Raw genomic sequence first — 11,424 nt, 5'->3', positions numbered from 1 at the left:
TGACACATGTAGGAGAGGTAATAAACAGGTGATCAGAGCAGGAAACTGACACATGTAGGAGAGGTAATAAACAGGTGATCAGAGCAGGGAACTGACACATGTAGGAGAGGTAATAAACAGGTGAACAGAGCAGGGAACTGACACATGTAGGAGAGGTAATAAACAGGTGATCAGAGCAGGGAACTGACACATGTAGGAGAGGTAATAAACAGGTGAACAGAGCAGGAAACTGACACATGTAGGAGAGGTAATAAACAGGTGAACAGAGCAGGAAACTGACACATGTAGGAGAGGTAATAAACAGGTGAACAGAGCAGGAAACTGACACATGTAGGAGAGGTAATAAACAGGTGAACAGAGCAGGAAACTGACACATGTAGGAGAGGTAATAAACAGGTGAACAGAGCAGGAAACTGACACATGTAGGAGAGGTAATAAACAGGTGATCAGAGCAGGGAACTGACACATGTAGGAGAGGTAATAAACAGGTGAACAGAGCAGGAAACTGACACATGTAGGAGAGGTAATAAACAGGTGAACAGAGCAGGAAACTGACACATGTAGGAGAGGTAATAAACAGGTGATCAGAGCAGGAAACTGACACATGTAGGAGAGGTAATAAACAGGTGAACAGAGCAGGGAACTGACACATGTAGGAGAGGTAATAAACAGGTGATCAGAGCAGGAAACTGACACATGTAGGAGAGGTAATAAACAGGTGAACAGAGCAGGAACTGACACATGTAGGAGAGGTAATAAACAGGTGAACAGAGCAGGGAACTGACACATGTAGGAGAGGTAATAAACAGGTGATCAGAGCAGGGAACTGACACATGTAGGAGAGGTAATAAACAGGTGAACAGAGCAGGGAACTGACACATGTAGGAGAGGTAATAAACAGGTGAACAGAGCAGGGAACTGACACATGTAGGAGAGGTAATAAACAGGTGAACAGAGCAGGAACTGACACATGAGGAGAGGTAATAAACAGGTGAACAGAGCAGGAACTGACACATGTAGGAGAGGTAATAAACAGGTGATCAGAGCAGGGAACTGACACATGTAGGAGAGGTAATAAACAGGTGAACAGAGCAGGGAACTGACACATGTAGGAGAGGTAATAAACAGGTGATCAGAGCAGGGAACTGACACATGTAGGAGAGGTAATAAACAGGTGATCAGAGCAGGAAACTGACACATGTAGGAGAGGTAATAAACAGGTGATCAGAGCAGGGAACTGACACATGTAGGAGAGGTAATAAACAGGTGATCAGAGCAGGAACTGACACATGTAGGAGAGGTAATAAACAGGTGAACAGAGCAGGAAACTGAACATGTAGGAGAGGTAATAAACAGGTGATCAGAGCAGGAAACTGACACATGTAGGAGAGGTAATAAACAGGTGATCAGAGCAGGGAACTGACACATGTAGGAGAGGTAATAAACAGGTGATCAGAGCAGGAAACTGACACATGTAGGAGAGGTAATAAACAGGTGAACAGAGCAGGGAACTGACACATGTAGGAGAGGTAATAAACAGGTGATCAGAGCAGGAAACTGACACATGTAGGAGAGGTAATAAACAGGTGAACAGAGCAGGAAACTAATAAACAGGTGATCAGAGCAGGAACTGACACATGTAGGAGAGGTAATAAACAGGTGATCAGAGCAGGGAACTGATACATGTAGGAGAGGTAATAAACAGGTGATCAGAGCAGGGAACTGACACATGTAGGAGAGGTAATAAACAGGTGATCAGAGCAGGAAACTGACACATGTAGGAGAGGTAATAAACAGGTGATCAGAGCAGGAACTGACACATGTAGGAGAGGTAATAAACAGGTGAACAGAGCAGGAAACTGATACATGTAGGAGAGGTAATAAACAGGTGATCAGAGCAGGAACTGACACATGTAGGAGAGATAATAAACAGGTGATCAGAGCAGGGAACTGACACATGTAGGAGAGGTAATAAACAGGTGATCAGAGCAGGAAACTGACACATGTAGGAGAGGTAATAAACAGGTGAACAGAGCAGGGAACTGACACATGTACAAACAGGTGATAGAGAGGGAACTGACACATAATAATAAACAGGTGAACAGAGCAGGAAACTGACACATGTAGGAGAGGTAATAAACAGGTGATCAGAGCAGGGAACTGACACATGTAGGAGAGGTAATAAACAGGTGAACAGAGCAGGAAACTGACACATGTAGGAGAGGTAATAAACAGGTGAACAGAGCAGGAAACTGACACATGTAGGAGAGGTAATAAACAGGTGAACAGAGCAGGGAACTGACACATGTAGGAGAGGTAATAAACAGGTGATCAGAGCAGGAAACTGACACATGTAGGAGAGGTAATAAACAGGTGATCAGAGCAGGGAACTGACACATGTAGGAGAGGTAATAAACAGGTGATCAGAGCAGGGAACTGACACATGTAGGAGAGGTAATAAACAGGTGATCAGAGCAGGAAACTGACACATGTAGGAGAGGTAATAAACAGGTGAACAGAGCAGGAAACTGACACATGTAGGAGAGGTAATAAACAGGTGAACAGAGCAGGAAACTGACACATGTAGGAGAGGTAATAAACAGGTGAACAGAGCAGGGAACTGACACATGTAGGAGAGGTAATAAACAGGTGAACAGAGCAGGAAACTGACACATGTAGGAGAGGTAATAAACAGGTGATCAGAGCAGGAAACTGACACATGTAGGAGAGGTAATAAACAGGTGAACAGAGCAGGGAACTGACACATGTAGGAGAGGTAATAAACAGGTGAACAGAGCAGGGAACTGACACATGTAGGAGAGGTAATAAACAGGTGAACAGAGCAGGAAACTGACACATGTAGGAGAGGTAATAAACAGGTGAACAGAGCAGGAACTGACACATGTAGGAGAGGTAATAAACAGGTGAACAGAGCAGGAAACTGACACATGTAGGAGAGGTAATAAACAGGTGATCAGAGCAGGAAACTGACACATGTAGGAGAGGTAATAAACAGGTGAACAGAGCAGGGAACTGACACATGTAGGAGAGGTAATAAACAGGTGAACAGAGCAGGGAACTGACACATGTAGGAGAGGTAATAAACAGAACAGAGCAGGGAACTGACACATGTAGGAGAGGTAATAAACAGGTGAACAGAGCAGGAAACTGACACATGTAGGAGAGGTAATAAACAGGTGATCAGAGCAGGAACTGACACATGTAGGAGAGGTAATAAACAGGTGATCAGAGCAGGAAACTGACACATGTAGGAGAGGTAATAAACAGGTGATCAGAGCAGGAAACTGACACATGTAGGAGAGGTAATAAACAGGTGATCAGAGCAGGAACTGACACATGTAGGAGAGGTAATAAACAGGTGAACAGAGCAGGGAACTGACACATGTAGGAGAGGTAATAAACAGGTGATCAGAGCAGGGAACTGACACATGTAGGAGAGGTAATAAACAGGTGATCAGAGCAGGAAACTGACACATGTAGGAGAGGTAATAAACAGGTGATCAGAGCAGGGAACTGACACATGTAGGAGAGGTAATAAACAGGTGAACAGAGCAGGGAACTGACACATGTAGGAGAGGTAATAAACAGGTGAACAGAGCAGGGAACTGACACATGTAGGAGAGGTAATAAACAGGTGAACAGAGCAGGAAACTGAAACATGTAGGAGAGGTAATAAACAGGTGAACAGAGCAGGAAACTGACACATGTAGGAGAGGTAATAAACAGGTGAACAGAGCAGGAAACTGACACATGTAGGAGAGGTAATAAACAGGTGAACAGAGCAGGAAACTGACACATGTAGGAGAGGTAATAAACAGGTGAACAGAGCAGGAAACTGACACATGTAGGAGAGGTAATAAACAGGTGATCAGAGCAGGGAACTGACACATGTAGGAGAGGTAATAAACAGGTGAACAGAGCAGGAAACTGACACATGTAGGAGAGGTAATAAACAGGTGATCAGAGCAGGGAACTGACACATGTAGGAGAGGTAATAAACAGGTGAACAGAGCAGGAAACTGACACATGTAGGAGAGGTAATAAACAGGTGAACAGAGCAGGAAACTGACACATGTAGGAGAGGTAATAAACAGGTGATCGGAGCAGGGAACTGACACATGTAAAGGTAATAAACAGGTGAACAGAGCAGGGAACTGACACATGTAGGAGAGGTAATAAACAGGTGATCAGAACAGGGAACTGACACATGTAGGAGAGGTAATAAACAGGTGAACAGAGCAGGAAACTGACACATGTAGGAGAGGTAATAAACAGGTGATCAGAGCAGGAACTGACACATGTAGGAGAGGTAATAAACAGGTGAACAGAGCAGGGAACTGACACATGTAGGAGAGGTAATAAACAGGTGAACAGAGCAGGGAACTGACACATGTAGGAGAGGTAATAAACAGGTGAACAGAGCAGGGAACTGACACATGTAGGAGAGGTAATAAACAGGTGAACAGAGCAGGGAACTGACACATGTAGGAGAGGTAATAAACAGGTGAACAGAGCAGGAACTGACACATGTAGGAGAGGTAATAAACAGGTGAACAGAGCAGGAAACTGACACATGTAGGAGAGGTAATAAACAGGTGAACAGAGCAGGGAACTGACACATGTAGGAGAGGTAATAAACAGGTGAACAGAGCAGGGAACTGACACATGTAGGAGAGGTAATAAACAGGTGAACAGAGCAGGGAACTGACACATGTAGGAGAGGTAATAAACAGGTGATCAGAGCAGGGAACTGACACATGTAGGAGAGGTAATAAACAGGTGAACAGAGCAGGGAACTGACACATGTAGGAGAGGTAATAAACAGGTGAACAGAGCAGGGAACTGACACATGTAGGAGAGGTAATAAACAGGTGAACAGAGCAGGAAACTGACACATGTAGGAGAGGTAATAAACAGGTGAAGCAGGGAACTGACACATGTAGGAGAGGTAATAAACAGGTGAACAGAGCAGGAACTGACACATGTAGGAGAGGTAATAAACAGGTGAACAGAGCAGGGAACTGACACATGTAGGAGAGGTAATAAACAGGTGAACAGAGCAGGAAACTGACACATGTAGGAGAGGTAATAAACAGGTGAACAGAGCAGGGAACTGACACATGTAGGAGAGGTAATAAACAGGTGAACAGAGCAGTAGGAACAGGTGACAGAGCAGGAACTGACACATGTAGGAGAGGTAATAAACAGGTGAACAGAGCAGGAACTGACACATGTAGGAGAGGTAATAAACAGGTGAACAGAGCAGGAACTGACACATGTAGGAGAGGTAATAAACAGGTGAACAGAGCAGAGCAGGTGAAGAGCTGACACATGTAGGAGAGGTAATAAACAGGTGATCAGAGCAGGGAACTGACACATGTAGGAGAGGTAATAAACAGGTGATCAGAGCAGGGAACTGACACATGTAGGAGAGGTAATAAACAGGTGAACAGAGCAGGAAACTGACACATGTAGGAGAGGTAATAAACAGGTGATCATAGCAGGAAACTGACACATGTAGGAGAGGTAATAAACAGGTGAACAGAGCAGGGAACTGACACATGTAGGAGAGGTAATAAACAGGTGATCAGAGCAGGAAACTGACACATGTAGGAGAGGTAATAAACAGGTGATGAATGAGTCCAGGTGAGTCCAATATCACTGATGCGAGTGACGAGGGAAGGCAGGTGTGTGTAATTAATGGCAGGGCAGCCTGGCGTCCTCGAGCGCTGGGGGCAGTTGTGGTAGTCTTGACCTGTCATTTGCCTGCCCCTGTTACAATAAACATTGTTACTCCACACAGTCTGCTCTTAGGTCTTACTGTGATACCTGATACAGAAGAGGGAGCAAAGGAAGCATTAACCTACAGAGGTTCAGCCGTGGCAATATATTCATTTGGACAATAGATATTCTGCCAGTCAAAACTGGGATGTTAGTCCATCTGCTGAGGTCAGATTGAATTGATTTGAGTGTTCTGTTAAAGTCTCTGGCAACGATTTTATCTAAGGAAGGCTAAATATAGACATGGTCTAGATATAGTAAAATATCGGCCTGCGTATAATAAGATTAAATAGATTTGAGGGAAATTGGTGTTATCTCCTTCGATTGACAAATTGCCTGGGCCAGGGCTCCGTGTAAAATAAAAAGAGGAAATCGGATGGCTTTGTCTGTTGCTTCTTGTGATTCTGAACGGAGTAGAGCAGATATTGCCTGTTATAACTATGGCTGAGGGATTGACATTAGAGCCAATTCCCACATATTCCAAGACAGACCAGAGATATGACCCTTCTAGAGAGCAGATCACCCCGACTTCAAGCTCTTACTTTCCAGAACCTTTAGGAGCCGTGATGGGAAAAGTTACAGCAAGAGGCAGGACTCTGATCTTTACATCAGGGCTAATGTCTCATTCCAATCGTAGAGTCCTTTTCTGTTCTCTCCGTTTAGGAGTCAGACACTCCTTTTATTGGACCATTTGGAGTCGGGTGACTTTCTCTCGGAAGAAGAAGAAGAAGACCTGGCGATCAAGAAAGCTTTTGTGTCATCGGCTCAGCTTTAAGAGGGACATACTGTAAAATGAGTTATAGCTTTAAAAGGGATTTATAATGAGTTATAGATTTAAAAAACAAGGATTATCATGTAACTTTAATGTTTCCCTCTCCTTGCTGTCATATCATTGAGATGTGTTCTTCTTTCACACAAACACATTTTTACCTGCAGGTTTTTGTTGCCTGTATTTTGTTTGAAGAGATGAACAGAGAGAAAACAATAACGAGAATGAGAGAGAGAGATAAATAAATGCTTTACTTTCTACAATTATACCAGGATACAGCAGACCTTCCTCCCCTCGTCCTCTCTCCCTCCCCTCATCCTCCCTCCCTCTATACCTCCTTCTTCCTCCGTCTCTCCAGACACATTTCACAGTGCAGTAACTACAAAAACACAACTCTTTTGGATCCCAAGGAGCTTCTGGACAAAGGGAGATAAGAGAGAGGGGTGAGGATAGGATTAACTTCTTTAACACCCAAAATGTCTCCTAATAAAGCAGGAGGCTGGAGACAGGCATGCCAACCCTGACAGACAGCTCTACCGACTACTGCAGGGCAGGTAGGGCACAGCATACTGAACACACAGTTACCCTGTGCATACTGAACACACAGTATCCCTGTGTATACTGAACACACACACACACACACAGTTACCCTGTGAATACTGAACACACAGTTACCCTGTGAATACTGAACACACAGTTACCCTGTGCATACTGAACACACAGTTACCCTGTGCATACTGAACACACAGTTACCCTGTGTATACTGAACACACACACACACACAGTTACCCTGTGAATACTGAACACACAGTTACCCTGTGCATACTGAACACACACCGTTACCCTGTGCATACTGAACACACACAGTTACCCTGTGCATACTGAACACACACACAGTTACCCTGTGCATACTGAACACACACAGTTACCCTGTGCATACTGAACACACACAGTTACCCTGTGCATACTGAACACACACAGTTACCCTGTGCATACTGAACACACAGTTACCATGTGCATACTGAACACACAGTTACCCTGTGCATACTGAACACACACAGTTACCCTGTGCATACTGAACACACAGTTACCCTGTGTATACTGAACACACATTTACCCTGTGTATACTGAACACACAGTTACCCTGTGCATACTGAACACACATTTACCCTGTGCATACTGAACACACAGTTACCCTGTGCATACTGAACACACATTTACCCTGTGCATACTGAACACACATTTACCCTGTGCATACTGAACACACAGTTACCCTGTGTATACTGAACACACAGTTACCCTGTGTATACTGAACACACAGTTACCCTGTGTATACTGAACACACAGTTACTCTGTGTATACTCAACACACACACACACACATTTACCCTGTGCATACTGAACACACAGTTACCCTGTGCATACTGAACACACATTTACCCTGTGCATACTGAACACACATTTACCCTGTGCATACTGAACACACAGTTCCCCTGTGCATACTGAACACACAGTTACCCTGTGTATACTGAACACACACAGCTATATAGGTCAGAGAGGCCACAGCCTGCTTGCTTACCGAACACCACACACACACATGTATATTTTCAGTGTATATTGTGAGTATTGGAGTGACCCTCTTAGGGGCTCTAATTCTCTACAAGCCAGATGCAGGCCACTCACCCAGCTGCCAGTAGGACAGAGCAGAGACGGCACCTGGAGAGCGTGGTTTTTCCCTTTCACCTCTCATTATCGTGTTCCTCCCTGTCCCAGACACAATGACACGCAGACATGACTCACAGGGCTTCCAGGCATAGAGGTCACTCTCCCCCACTCCCCTCTGGGTTGATGGGCAGTGCTGGGGAAGGTGGAGGAAGGAGGGTTTGAGGCTACAGTTAGTGTCCACTGTCTGGTTCAGTGCTGGGGAAGGTGTAGGAAGGAGGGTTTCAGGCTACAGTTAGTGTCCACTGTCTGGTTCAGTGTTGGGGAAGGTGGAGGAAGGAGGGTTTGAAGCTACAGTTAGTGTCCACTGTCTGGTTCAGTGTTGGGGAAGGTGGAGGAAGGAGGGTTTGAAGCTACAGTTAGTGTCCACTGTCTGGTTCAGTGCTGGGGAAGGTGGAGGAAGGAGGGTTTCAGGCTACAGTTAGTGTCCACTGTCTGGTTCAGTGTTGGGGAAGGTGGAGGAAGGAGGGTTTGAGGCTACAGTTAGTGTCCACTGTCTGGTTCAGTGCTGGGGAAGGTGGAGGAAGGAGGGTTTCAGGCTACAGTTAGTGTCCACTGTCTGGTTCAGTGTTGGGGAAGGTGGAGGAAGGAGGGTTTGAAGCTACAGTTAGTGTCCACTGTCTGGTTCAGTGCTGGGGAAGGTGGAGGAAGAAGGGTTTTAGGCTACAGTTAGTGTCCACTGTCTGGTTCAGTGCTGGGGAAGGTGGAGGAAGGAGGGTTTGAGGCTACAGTTAGTGTCCACTGTCTGGTTCAGTGCTGGGGAAGGTGGAGGAAGGAGGGTTTGAAGCTACAGTTAGTGTCCACTGTCTGGTTCAGTGTTGGGGAAGGTGGAGGAAGGAGGGTTTGAAGCTACAGTTAGTGTCCACTGTCTGGTTCAGTGCTGGGGAAGGTGGAGGAAGGAGGGTTTTAGGCTACAGTTAGTGTCCACTGTCTGGTTCAGTGCTGGGGAAGGTGGAGGAAGGAGGGTTTCAGGCTACAGTTAGTGTCCACTGTCTGGTTCAGTGTTGGGGAAGGTGGAGGAAGGAGGGTTTGAAGCTACAGTTAGTGTCCACTGTCTGGTTCAGTGTTGGGGAAGGTGGAGGAAGGAGGGTTTGAAGCTACAGTTAGTGTCCACTGTCTGGTTCAGTGTTGGGGAAGGTGGAGGAAGGAGGGTTTGAAGCTACAGTTAGTGTCCACTGTCTGGTTCAGTGTTGGGGAAGGTGGAGGAAGGAGGGTTTGAAGCTACAGTTAGTGTCCACTGTCTGGTTCAGTGCTGGGGAAGGTGGAGGAAGGAGGGTTTCAGGCTACAGTTAGTGTCCACTGTCTGGTTCAGTGTTGGGGAAGGTGGAGGAAGGAGGGTTTGAAGCTACAGTTAGTGTCCACTGTCTGGTTCAGTGCTGGGGAAGGTGGAGGAAGGAGGGTTTCAGGCTACAGTTAGTGTCCACTGCCTGGTTCAGTGTTGGGGAAGGTGGAGGAAGGAGGGTTTGAAGCTACAGTTAGTGTCCACTGTCTGGTTCAGTGCTGGGGAAGGTGGAGGAAGGAGGGTTTGAGGCTACAGTTAGTGTCCACTGTCTGGTTCAGTGCTGGGGAAGGTGGAGGAAGGAGGGTTTCAGGCTACAGTTAGTGTCCACTGTCTGGTTCAGTGCTGGGGAAGGTGGAGGAAGGAGGGTTTCAGGCTACAGTTAGTGTCCACTGTCTGGTTCAGTGCTGGGGAAGGTGGAGGGAGGAGGGTTTCAGGCAATTAAACCCACTTCTGGTTCAGTGTTGGGGAAGGTGGAGGAAGGAGGGTTTGAGGCTACAGTTAGTGTCCACTGCCTGGTTCAGTGTTGGGGAAGGTGGAGGAAGGAGGGTTTGGCTGAAGTTAGTGTCCACTGTCTGGTTCAGTGTTGGGGAAGGTGGAGGAAGGAGGGTTTCAGGCTTGAGTTAAAGTGTCCACTGCCTGGTTCAGTGCTGGGGAAGGTGGAGGAAGGAGGGTTTGAGGCTACAGTTAGTGTCCACTGTCTGGTTCAGTGTTGGGGAAGGTGGAGGAAGGAGGGTTTGAGGCTACAGTTAGTGTCCACTGTCTGGTTCAGTGCTGGGGAAGGTGGAGGAAGGAGGGTTTGAGGCTACAGTTAGTGTCCACTGTCTGGTTCAGTATTGGGGAAGGTGGAAAGGAGGGTTTCAGGCTACAGTTAGTTCCACTGTCTTTCAGTGCTGGGGAAGGTGGAGGAGGGTTTGAGGCTACAGTTAGTGTCCACTGTCTGGTTCAGTGTTGGGGAAGGTGGAGGATTTGAGGCTTTAGTGTCCACTGTCTGGTTCAGTGTTGGGAAGGTGGAGGAAGGTTTGAATTAGTTCCACTGTCTGGTTCAGTGCTGGGGAAGGTGGAGGAAGGAGGGTTTGAGGCTACAGTTAGTGTCCACTGTCTGGTTCAGTGTTGGGGAAGGTGGAGGGAGGAGGGTTTCAGGCTAAGTTAGTGTCCACTGTCTGGTTCAGTGCTCTGTGTCACCAGAACACATCTCCTGGCCAGCTGAGTGTTCAGCCAATCAAACCCATTCTGCTCTGTTCGGCAAGAGAAGTATTTGCCTTCCACTCTTCAGGTGAATGTGAAAGAGATTTTGTCTGAATGGGGAGAAATCACTGGTGGGAAAAGTACCCAATTGTCATACTTGAGTAAAAGTGAACATACCTTAACAGAAAATGACTCAAGTAAAGTCATACACTTGAGAAAGGTTTACAGTATTTGATTTTAAATATACTTAAGTATCAAAAGTGAAAGGAAATGTATAAGAATTTCAAATTCCTTATATTAAGCAAACCAGACAGAGATGTTCTTACTTTTGAGAGGAAGACAGGGGGACACCGACAGAGAAACACATCATTTACAAATGAAGCATTTGTGTTTAGTAAATCAGAGGCAGTAGGGATGAGCAGGAATGTTCTCTTAATAAGTGTGTGAATTGGACCCTTTTCCTGTTCTGCTAAGCATTTAAAATGGAATGAGTACTTTTGGGTGTCAGGGAAAAATGTATGAAGTAAAAATAACATTATTTTCTTTAGCACTGTAGTGAAGTAAAAGTTGTCAAAAAATATAAATATGAGAGAAGACACAGGGAACCCTTAAGTAGAAAAGTAACTTTAAAGAGAGAAGACACAGAGAGGGATACAAGATGTGTG

The sequence above is a fragment of the Oncorhynchus keta genome, unplaced genomic scaffold (assembly GCF_023373465.1).
Source record: "Oncorhynchus keta strain PuntledgeMale-10-30-2019 unplaced genomic scaffold, Oket_V2 Un_contig_4469_pilon_pilon, whole genome shotgun sequence".
Taxonomy (NCBI): domain Eukaryota; kingdom Metazoa; phylum Chordata; class Actinopteri; order Salmoniformes; family Salmonidae; genus Oncorhynchus; species Oncorhynchus keta.
The sequence above is the reverse complement of the archived record's forward strand: the minus strand, read 5'-3'. Positions refer to the sequence as shown.